Consider the following 12,783-nt stretch of genomic DNA (forward strand, 5'->3'; position numbering starts at 1 on the left):
TTCTCATTGAGTACATACAATGTGTTCTCTTTTGTGATTGGGTTACCTCACTCAGGAATATATTTTCTGGTTTTATCTTTTTGCCTAAGAATTTCATGAATTCATCATTTTTAATGGCTGAGTATTACTCTACTGTGTAAATGTACCACATCTTCTGTATCCATTCCTCTGCTGAAGGGCATTTGGGTTCTTTCCAGCACCTGGCTATTATAAATAAGGCTTCTATGAATATAGTGGAGTATGTGTCCTTATTACATGTTGGAGCATCTTCTGGGTATATGTCCAGGAGTGGTGTAACTGGGTCCTCAGGTAATACTATGTCCAGTTTTCTGAGGAACCACCAGACTGATTTCAAGAGGGGTTGTACCAGCTTGCAATCCCACCAGCAATGGAGGAGTGTTCCTTTTTCTCCACAATTGCCAGCATCTGCTGTGACCTGAGTTTTTGATCTTAGCCATTTTGACTGGTGTGAGGTGGAATCTCAAGTTTGTTTTGATCTGCATTTCCCTGATCACTAAGGATACTGAACATTTCTTTAGGTGCTTCTTGGCCATTCTATATTCCTCAGTTGAAAATTCTTTGTTTAACTCTATACCCCCTTTTTAATAGGTTATTTGGTTCTCTGTAGTCTAACTTCTTGAGTTCTTTGTTTATACTGGATATTAGCCCTCTATCAGATTAGGATTGGCAATGATCTTTTCCCTTTCTGTTGGCTGCTCTTTTGTTCAATTGACAGCATCTTTTGCCTTACAGAAACTTTGCAATTTTATGAGGTCTCATCTGTAGATTCTTGATCTTACAGTGTAAGCCATTGGTGTTCTGTTCAACAATTTTTCCCCTGAGTCAATATGTACGAGGCTCTTCCTCACTTTATCCTCTATAAGTGTCAGTGTATCCAGTTTTATGTGGAGGTCAAATTTATAGTCCTTATGCTTTATCATGCATAATATAGAACATTACCTCAATGACAGCCCACTTTCATGAGGAGTCAGTCTGTTACAATATTAAGAGTTTCGATTCATGAATAAGCTATCCTGACCTAGGCTCTTTTTAGGTGAATCTTCCCACCCCATTATACTAAAGATTAAGTTTACTACTTAAAACCTTTGAGGGGTGGGTACATTCAAATACAAGTTCCATTGAATAGGCTTGGTTATTTAAATCATGACATTTAAGTATCTTTGTGCCTCACTGTTTGATAATTGCATACATAAAAGTTCCTTGCATTATCATATTAGATCTTTTAAATTTTCCTGGATATATAAGCTAATATTTTGTGACATTTCTAAATAATGATATAAATTTATACAGTAATATTACTTTACCCTACTTTCTCTACTTTCTGAGATATCTAGTACTTATCCATTGATCCCCTTTTTATAATCCACAGCTTCCTGTTACTTGGTCTTCATGTTCTGCTTTTTTATTCTATATCCTTTTCATTGATTCATCTTCTATTTCATTTGTACTTTTTATGGTTGTTTAAAACTGCAATTATGGTATTCCGAATGAATTTCATTTGAAAATTTTGAACATTTCCTTAAGAATTTTATTTGATATTTTCAGGCTTCTTTGGAACTGAAGATGTGGATAAACCACACTAACTTTGATTCTCTTAGTTCTTTCAAAATATCAGTTATTTTACTTTGAAGTCTTCATTGTTTTAAAGGTAAATTTCTACTGAAAAATATGTGCAAATGTGGCTTGTTTTTTATATTTTTAAAAGTCAAATAATTATTATACTTAAAGCCCTGCATTTTAGATTATATCATAGATATATTCCAAGTCTACAATAATCATTCTTCAGTAAATTTTGATGCTTTTGCCCATTTTTACCCATATGGTCCCCTGTATTGATTACATCAGAACAATCAGCTCATTTTTCAGTCTTCAAACATCAGTGATTCTCTTCAGATACCTTTTAAAATATATATTATTTTAATATATGTGTGTTTTTCTGTTAATGAGAATATATACATATGGAGTTCCAGGTGGCCTCATAATCCAGAAAATAGTGTTGAAATATTAGGATCTAGAATTAAAGGAGATTTTAAGCATCTTCTCAAAAGTCAAGTCATCACTCCAGCTGTTCAGACATTTTAATTCCTGGATTGACTTATTTTAAAGTAAATTGATGTGTAAATTCTTTTTCAGTACTTGTTACTGAACCCAAGGTCTTACAAATGATTGGCAAATATATCATTTAGCTAAATAAGGAGCCCTTTATATTTAGCTATCTATTAAATTTCATTTGCTTTCTCGTCCTCACTCTCTCCCTCCCTTCTTCCCTCTCCCTTTCTCTCCCCCTTTGTGTTTGTGTGTATGTGTGTGTGCCTGTGCATGTGTGTGTGTGCTCATGCACATACACACTTGCCATATATATGTATAACACAGCATGTGTTTGGAGGTAAAGAGACAACTGTAAGGAATTGATTCTTTTTTTCCATGAGATGAGATCCTGATATTAAGTACAAATCATCAGGCTTGGTAGAAATTCTTTTTACCTGCTGAGCCACATTATCCACACCTCCTCAAAGGTATAAAATATTTACATCTTTGTAATTATTTTAGGCTTGTACATCAGGAGTAAACTTTCTATTATACCTTGACAAACCTTCAAAAGCTTCAAGGGTTATGCTTAGTTGTATTCAGCTTCTATGTTTTTTTTTTATTCTTAATTGATAAGTTCTTCACATGTTGGAGGAGGGTTCAAGTTAGGTCATGAATCACACTTCCTTTGTACATAGTCTTCATAAATCAGTCCTTAAACTCATTCAATGGGCACTATTTAATCAATAGCATTGTTAGATAATATGCAGGCTAATCCACCTTGAAATCCTTTGGATAAGTCTCTATATGTGGTGCTTGGATTACTCTGTTCAATTTCAGACAACTTTGACTTGTGTTGTTTTCTCTGTCTGCTAGATGACCTCATATACACAACATACAAGCCTTCATTTTCTTGCTGTTGCTGTTGTTATTGTATGTGGGAGCTTCAGTCTGAGCAATTCCATATAGGTTTAGGCCCTCAAATAGTTGGTTTCCAGTTTGAGATAAAGTCTTGTTGGAGGGAGTGTAATTTGAGGAGGGCTTTGGGATTTTAATCACCTATTTCTATTTTGCACAGAATCATTCCTTACTTCTTTCTGTCACCGAGATGTGAATGACTACATGTTATGAGTAATTTATTTCTTCACAGAGTTAATCTATTAAAAAAATGGTTCAGTTAGCTTTCTAAATAATGGATTAACATTGTGTTGTGATATGTACTAATAACTAGTCAGTGAAATTATATCATGGTAGAAACTACCAGAATTTACGTGGATAAATCTGATATAATCTAGAGAAGGTACACTATACTTTCACCAGACAAAACTCCATGGATTCTCTATTTGTTACAGACTAGATCACAGGAAAACTTTATCAGTTCAGTAAACGTAGAACATGTAGATAGCAACGTACTGCTTTGCTGTGGGAGCAATTCCACAGCAAGAACAAGAATTAGTATTGCAATCACCAGCTCCTCCGCTGGGGACCTTGTGCTTAGTCCAATGGTTGACAGGGAGCATCCACCTTTGTATTTGTCCGGCACTATCAGAGCCTCTCAGGAGACAGCTATATCAGGTTCCTGTCAGCAAGTACTTGAAGCCCCATAGGAGGACAACAATATGAATGAACCAATATCCCCAGAGCTCCCTGGGACCAAACCACCAACCAAAGAGTACACATGGAGGGATCCATGGCTCTAACTGCACTTGGAGCACAGGATGGCCTTGTTGGACATCAATGGGAGGAGAGGCCTTTGGTCCTAAGAAGGCTCTGTGCCCCAGGGAAGGGGAATGCCAGGATAGGGAAGGAGGAGTGGGTGGATTAGTGAGCAGGGGGAGGGGTGATGGGAGGAGGATTTCTGAGGGAAAATCAGGAAAAGGATAACATTTGATAAGTTAATAAAGAAAATATCTAATTAAAAAAAGAAAAAAATCTGATTGTATTTGAGTAGATTCACAATTATTCTCCAGTATTCAATTGACTTGTAAGTGGGTTAAGAAGAAAGTAAATACCTTGTTAGTTAGCCAAGGCTTGTTTCAACCATACCTCAGTATTCCTACCTTTGATAATCAACTGCTGTGATATATATATATATATATATATATATATATATATATATATATATATATATATTTNATATATATATATATATATATATATATATATATATATATATATATATATATATTTTCACATATATATGATTATATAATCATGGAAGACAAATGTTTTGGTTTTAGTAACTCACTATTTCCTATCAAATAGTCTAACAGCTGGAAAGCTACCTAAATATTCAAAACAAACAATTAGCTATGATATATATATATATATATATATATATATATATATATATATATAAAACATTAAAACACTTTGGACAGTGGAATTAATCTCAGGAAATTGTCCCAGTTGTTTTGCTTACTATCATGGTAAAAGGCAAATTTCCAACTATGTTCCTATGATCCCTTTTAGACATAATAGTATTGGTTCAAATAAAAATCAACACGTATATCCTGCCAGTTTTTACATGTTAGTTCAATTATTCAAGGCTGAGGAGAATAAGTGCAGGTCTTATGTAAGATTAGATTTTATTACATTTATTTGCCTTCGGTTCTGCACAAATATCCTGTGTTAGATGAAAATGTTGTCCCCAAACTCTGGATCTTTCTATTTCTGTGCATATTAACCTTGACAAATTATCTGAGGCTTTGAAGATATTCTGAAGAGTAAGTCAAGTTTGAGGGTTCTGAGTCCTTTTCTATATAAACTAATTTCTTCAATTAGGAGACTAGAAGTTTGTAACTTTAAGAATATTTGTTCTGACCAGGCAGTGGTGGTGCACATCTTTGATCCCAGCACTTGGGAGGCAGAGACAGGCAGATTTCTGAGTTCAGGGACAGCCTAGTCTACAGAGTGAATTCCAGGACTGCCAGGGCTATACAGAGACACCCTGTCTTGAAGAACCAAAATAAATTAAAAAATAAATAGATAAATAAATAAATAAGTAAGTTTAAAAAAAAGAACCTTTGTTCTGATCATGGAAGACAAATGTTTTAGTTTTAGTAACTCACTATTTCCTGTTAAATAGTCTAACAGATAGAAAGCTACCTAAATATTCAAAACAAACAATTAGCTATAGTCAAAGCCCTTGGATTGGCACTTCCTTGTACTACAGGAATTTTGTACACACAGTATTTCTGGTATTAAGTGTTTTAACATAATATGTGTCACTCAGAAATTAGACTGTAAAACCTCCTTTGAGGCAGGTGTTGGTGGTATTTCTTTCCATCATTCCTAGAATACTACAAAGTTGCATTTCTGAGATCTTTGTAAAAATAATGATACACACTTCTAAATAATTTCATGAAGAGACATTTTAAAAGAAGCAGGTATAAATCAATATATAGATAGGAGAGGTGGGGAGAGGGAAAGGGAGGAAAACCTGGTGCTTTTGAAGAGCTCAGGAAAACTCAAGACAAAAACTACTGCAGGATAAATAAGTAATAATTACCCCCTCTTTAAACTAAGTTGCCAATTTAAAAGAAAAATAAAGGCTTTTATAGAAAAATCTTTTGAGTTGTCATTGTTCTCCAGTAGTCTTAAAACACACACTATAATTCACTTGCCCTTTGTTAAACCTCTGAGGCTGATACATCTCTGTTGCTGAAGACACTGTGCACCTCAGAAATAAGGGACATAGACTCCAAATATGGAATTGACCTGAACACCCACTTCTGGACAACTAGATTTCATGTAACCAAAAGAAACATGCAAGTTTCCAAGGGAGGGAGGCAACCAAAGGTCCTATCTAGCTATGATAGGTATGTACCACATCAACGAACAGCATTGCCCAATAACCTTATTGGTACAGTAATGGTACTCATACATTGGCAGTAACCAACAGCTCTTTAATAGATCTGAAGACCTAAAAAGCTGGATGGTAATAATGCTTGGTACCAGAAACTCCGTGCTATTGATGTCAAGGTTATTGAAGGAAAATTTATAATATTAAACCATCATTATAACAGTCTATATACCTTTGTTCTTATATCTACAGATAACTGAAATCTTCACCATCTCAAGGAATTTTCTCTTTGCAGTCAGTGGAGACAATTATAGACAACAACAACAAATCAGATTGAAGACTTGTGGAACCCAGTTCCAGTGGAAACAACTACAAACAAGTCATGCATAAAATGCAGGGAAAATTGAGGAAGAAGGATGGCAATTGAAAATCAGGATAGGGGATTGTACTGGCAAGCTTTGTGTCAACTTGACACAGCTGGAGTTATCACAGAAAGGAGCTTCAGTTGTGGAAATGCCCCCATGAGATCCAGTTGTGGGGCCTTTCCTCAATTAGTGATCAAGGGGGAGAGGCCCTTTGTGAGTAGGACCATCTCTGGGCTGATGATCTTGCATTCTATAAGAAAGCAGGCTGAGCAAGCCAGGGGAAGCAAGCCAGTAAAGAACATCTCTCCATGGCCTCTGCATCAGCTCCTGCTTCCTGACCTGCTTGAGTTCCAGTCCTGACTTCCTTTGGTGATAAACAGCAGTGTGGAAATGTAAGCTGAATAAACCCTTTCCTCCCCAACTTGCTTCTTGGTCATGATGTTTGTGCAGGAATAGAAACCCCAACTAAGACAGGGATCATGCTCAGAAAAGGCCTACAAACATTGCAGAAGCAGAGGATATCTAACAGAAATATTGCAGAGGACAGGAAACATCTGACAGAAAGTCACAGAGGAGAAATTTGTCTGGGATCATCTCCAGAGGTAGCTAAGGTCTACAAGTTCTACTGGATGCCCAGAGAGACTCAGGAGACTCATGAGCTGCTGTAGACTCCAGCTCAGAGCAAGGAACAATAAAGGAGCCACTGAGATCACAGTAATCTACCCTCAAAAAACTGTTTTAATCATATAAACCGACAATTCATGCATTAAAAAATGGAAAACTCCGTTTCAGATCCTTTAACATCACATGTAGGAGTTGGTGGGATAGAAATGGTACTTTAAAAAGCCACCATGGTACTTATCACAATTGTGACCACCAAAATAAACACCTCCCTACTTTAAATTGCAATCTTTATATATTTCCTCTCAAAAAAGTGTTGAGAAAATAGCTGTATAGCAAGAAAAATCAGCTGTGATACAAAGGTTTGAGAGACAAAAGAAAGAAAATTAGAGAAGAGCATGTGCCTAATTGTGAAACTATGGTACCAAAGAATCAAGATAGAGAGCCCATTGAACAGACAGCAACACCGCTTTAAAAAATTGAGAAAAGAGCCAGGCATGGTGGTGCACACCTTTAATCCCAGCACTCAGGAGGCAGAGGCAGGCAGATTTCTGGGTTTGAGGTCAGCCTGGTCTACAAAGTGAGTTCCCGAACAGCCAGGGCTATACAGAGAAACCCTCTCTCAAAAAACAACAAAAAAAAAAAAAATGAGGAAAGGCTATCACCCCCACTACCCTTTCCTAGTACCCAAGAACAATCCCAGAAAATGGTGAAAATTCACAAAACCAACAACTAGTTTGGAATCCTGTTTAAATACAAGATCATTAACATTTTAAAGAATCAATAATAACTCATGGAATTCACTCATCCTACATGAGATAAATGTTAAATACCTGGGATATCCAAAACAGGATTATCTCCTAAGACTGGAACGATTTAGCAACAGTCATCATGGAAGCAGGTTCTCAATTACAATGGTGGTAAGAAGCTGCAATTATGGAAAATTGTAATAGATCTAAAGGTGTTAGTATCATGAAAGATGAATTGTTAGGTGAAGGTCAATTTGCTAATTTAAGGCAGCAGATGCAATTTAATGACTCTATTATTATACTCTATACTTTAGTAGCTTTAAGAGCCTGGGATAAGGTGAATGAGAAAGGACAGAGGTCTTGACATTCACAAAAATTATGCAAAAACCCAGAGAAACTTTTACTGGCTTCTTATATAGATTAACATCACTGTAAAGAGGACAATATCAAATCCATATGTGAAACAGGTACCAATGGAAACTTTAGCTTTCAAAAATGCAAATACAGAGTATAAAAATATTTTTAGACTATTAAAAACTAAATCAGCACTCATGGATGTATGGATTAGAACTACTGCTGATATTGATGTCAACGACTATGGTATTGGCCAAACAATGGCCAATAGCCTACATAACAACATATCCATTATTTCATCTGTGGAAGAACAGCTCATTTGAAAAAGAACTGTAGACAAAGCATTCCTAACAACTTCTCTAGAAGACCTCAGCCTTCTGGGATTTTTAGAATGTGTAGTAAGTGTAGGCAATGAACTAATGAATGCAGATCAGCAAAAGATACAAGAGGTAATCCTTTGCAAATTTTAAGACATAATTCTGTAAATATGGGAAATGCTTCCTAAGTGGTATATTTTACCCTGGCAACAAATATCATAAGCCATGAATTTCCTGTCAGCACTCCACAAAGCAATTAGAGAAAATTAACTAGGTATTTTGAACACTGTATATTGACATCTTATATGATATATCTTAATTGCTTGTATGTTTAAGTGGGTAAGAAGCTGGGCTATATGTGGTAGAACTGGGCATGGAATGCAAGTATCTATGTTACTAGTTTATGTGAAGATTTATAGAGATCTAATTGTATGTTGATAAACAGAATGGGAGAATAAGATTAGTTGAAAGACACCTGATAGTAGAAAAAACTTATTAATTAGATCAACATTTATATGTTAAAGATGATTTAATATTAGAATCGAAGTCAGGAAATGTGTGATGCTAGGGATTCCACAGGTGATGAAAGACTATCAAAACTGACATTCAATCCACGGGCAGATTGGAAAACCTTGATGCTGAAGTAGATATTTGCTGAAAGGTAGATGGTCAGCCTGTAGTTATGAAGACTCATCACATCAATGGATCTTCATAAGGACATTTGGACTATTGAGTTTATGGGACTGATAGTTGTTTCCTTGTAAACAGTTAAACTGTATACAATATTTAGTTTAAACAGAAAAAGAAAGGTGTAGAGGAATTTTGATCCAGCAACATGTCTGCTCTGGGAAAAGAACATCCAAAGAACTTCTGGGTTTGTGTGATCCATCTAGAATACTTGCATGCTGTTAATCCCAGGAGACAGACTCAAACAGATGTCTGAGTTCACTAACAGCCTGGTATAGACAAAGTTTCAAGTAAAGAAAAGCTCAGGTGCAGGCATGGTGGTATATACTCTTAATCCTAGCAATAAGGAGACAGATGCATATAGGTCTCTGACTTCTACTAAGTTCATTTGAGTCAGTGAGTTTAGAGGCAATTCAGTGGAGTGGAGTTCATGGCAGTTCAGCTCATAGAGTTCAGAGGCAGCTTTTAAAGGGATGGTTTTACAGAGAGAGGTTGTAGAGAGAATAAACTGGACATAGGTGAAGACAGAATGAGCCAGAGAATGAGAAGGAACCAGAAACTTAGAATAGATGGCCAGAGTTAGTTTGAGGTCAAGAAGAACAGTTCAGTGAGAAGCTGAGTGAAGTCAGAATGAATCAGTCAGGTTGGGGAGGAGTTTGGGCCAAAACACCTGATTTAAACAAGCCAGCCAGAATTTAGAAAAACAAGAAAAAGGGTAAGCTTATTCAGGAGTAATCATCAGAGAAAATTATATTAGGCAGATAAAAGTTACTTTTATATATACTAATATCAGAAACTACACCCATAAAGTTTTAGCAGCATATTAACCCAAATGTCATCTGAGCTACGATGACACTAATGAACATGCCATTTGGCCAGAAAGAGACCTCTGAGGCATCAAGGCTACTAAAAGAACTACTGAGAAAAGCTAAGAGTAGAAAACGTGATCCTCTATGAAGAATACATCAATTGATTATCCAGTGCCATGTAGTCAGTCTTGAAAATATACATATAGATAATATTATATAAACTCAACAAGGTACATTAAAGGATATATGTGAATATACATATATGCATTCAATAACAAGTAGTGAAAGAAGAACACAAATTTGAAAGAGAGTGGGAGGGGTATATAGGACAGTTTGTAGAGAACAAAAGGGAGAAATGTAATTAAATTATAATCTCAAAAATATTTACAAAAGAACTTTTATTTTTTATGCAAGAACAAAAGTTTATTCTAATTTTTTATAAAATATACATTATATTTGTTTATGTGTTTGTTTATTTAATGTGTGTGCTGGATATAATCCTTGCCTGCTGTGGTAGTTTACTGGAGGTCAAAGGAAAACCTGGGAAGTTATTTGTCTTCTTCCATCATTTGTGTTCTGTGATCCAACTCAGATCCTCAAGCCTATTGTCAGGTGCCTTTACCTAATGGGCTAACCTGAAGGCTGTAGGTTTTTTGTTTGATTGGTTGGTTTTCATATATATATATATATATATATATATATATATATATATATATATATATATATATATATATATATATATATATATATATATATTGGTTTTTCGAGACAGGGTTTCTCTGTGTAGCCCTGGCTGTCCTGGAACTCACTTTATAGACAAGGCTGGCCTCGAACCCAGAAATGCACCTGCCTCTGCCTCCCAGGTGCTGGGATTAAAGGTGTGCGCCACCATGCCCAGCATATATTCTTTATTTACATTTCAAATGTTATCCCCTTTCCTCATTTTCCCTCCAAAACCCCGCCTAACCCATCTCCCCTCCCCCTGCTCATCCACACCCATTTCCCTGTTTTGGCATTCCCCTACACTGGAGCATTGGGCCTTCACAAGACCAAGGGCCTCTCATCCCACTGATGTCCTGCAAGGCCACCCTCTACTACATATGCAACTGGAATCATGGCTCCCTTCTGTGTACTATATGGTTGGTGGTTTAGTCCCTGGGAACTCTGGCAGTACTGGTTGGTTCATATTGTTGTTCTTCCTATGGGGATGCAAACACCTTCAGCTCCTTGGGTCCTTTCTCTAGTTCCTCCATTAGGAACTCTGTGCCCAGTCCAATAGTTGGCTGACAGCACCCATCTCTGTATGTGTCAGGCACTGGTGGAGCCTCTCAGGAGACAGCTATACCAGTCTTCTGTCAGCAAGTACTTGTTGGCATCCACAATAGTGTCCGGATTTGGTGGGGTAGTATCTGGATGTCCTTTCCTTCAGTGTCTTCTCCATACCTTGTCTTTGTATCTCCTCTCATGAGTATTTTGTTTCCTCTTCTAAGTATCCAGACTTTGGTCTTCCTAGTTCATGAGCTTCATGTGGTCTGTGAATTGTATATTGGGAATTCAGAGCTTTGGGGCTAATATTCACTAATTAATGAATGCATAGCATGTAAGTTCTTCTGTGATTGGGTTATCTAACTCAGAATATTTTCTAGTCCCATTCATTTGCCTAAGAATTTTATAAATTCATTGTTTTTAATAGCTGAGTATTACTCTATTGTGTAAATGTATCACATTTTCTATATCTATCCTTCTGTTGAAGGACATCTGGGTTCTTTCCATCTTCTGTCTATTATAAATAAAACTGCTATAAACATAGTTGAGCATGTGTCCTTATTAAATCACAGAAGTATATGCACAGAAGTAGTATAGCTGGGTCCTCAGGTACTATTATGTCCAATATTTTGTGGAACAGCCAAACTTATTTCCAGAGGAATTGTACCAGATTGCAATACCACAAGCAATGGAAGAGTGTTCTGTTAGAATCACCATCCCTGACCTCAAACTGTTCTACAGAGCAATGGTGACTGAGAAAATGAGAGAATGAACATAAAAACCTTCCAACTGTGAAAAATCAGATGTATAAATAAAAGTGCCCTGTGTTGTCTCAGTGCCGGAGTGTGAACTGGACTTCTTGGTCCAAGTCTTCTTTTCCCTACCACACACACCCTCGTATGGGTTTTGAACCCTGCCAGGGCAAGATTTCAGCACATCTACTTGTTTTGAAAAAGTTTCTTGGTAGGATCAAAATTAGTAAATAAAAATGAAATTTTTTTAAATAAAAAGGGCAGCATCTATAGATTATAATATTCTAATGATTCACTCTTAAATTACATGGTCATAGACACATAAAATATAAATTTATACCATGTCATACTAGATCAAAACTATAAAGTTTCAAAGTGTCATGATTATTAAAATCCATACTAGTGATAATTTTAAAATAAAAAACCTTTATACTTAAATAATCACATTTTCTTACAATTATTTCAAAAGATACAAAGAAAATATTAGATTATAAGTAATACTCTTCCTACTATTTTGGGAAGTTGGATGCACAGTAAGAGCTCTTAATACACTGTAGTAAGGAACAAGGTATGGTGTTTCAATGTCTTAGTACTTTGCTGCAGTTATCAATTTTTCTATTAGTGAATGTATTATACATATATACATACAGAGATAGATAGATAGAAAGATAGATAGATAGATAGATAGATAGATAGATAGATAGATAGATAATTCAGTTAATAAATATTATTGGATTGAGAGCTGATTTCATCTAAAAACCAAACACAAGGGACTATGTCAATCTCCACAGACTGAAGCTTTTTGGGGGATTTTTTCTCTAATTTCCAATAGGAAGACATAAGTAAGATAAAGTCATAACCATGCTAACAGTCAAGGCAGTACATATGTTTAATGTTCAGAATGTTAGATTCAACCATTTATTTTAAGTACCTTTTATATTGAGGTTCAAAAAGAAGTCCATTTAATATAAACTCTCAAAGATAATAGTTAGCCAAATTAATATGTATA

The sequence above is a fragment of the Mus pahari genome, chromosome 4 (assembly GCF_900095145.1).
Source record: "Mus pahari chromosome 4, PAHARI_EIJ_v1.1, whole genome shotgun sequence".
Classification (NCBI taxonomy): Eukaryota; Metazoa; Chordata; class Mammalia; order Rodentia; family Muridae; genus Mus; species Mus pahari.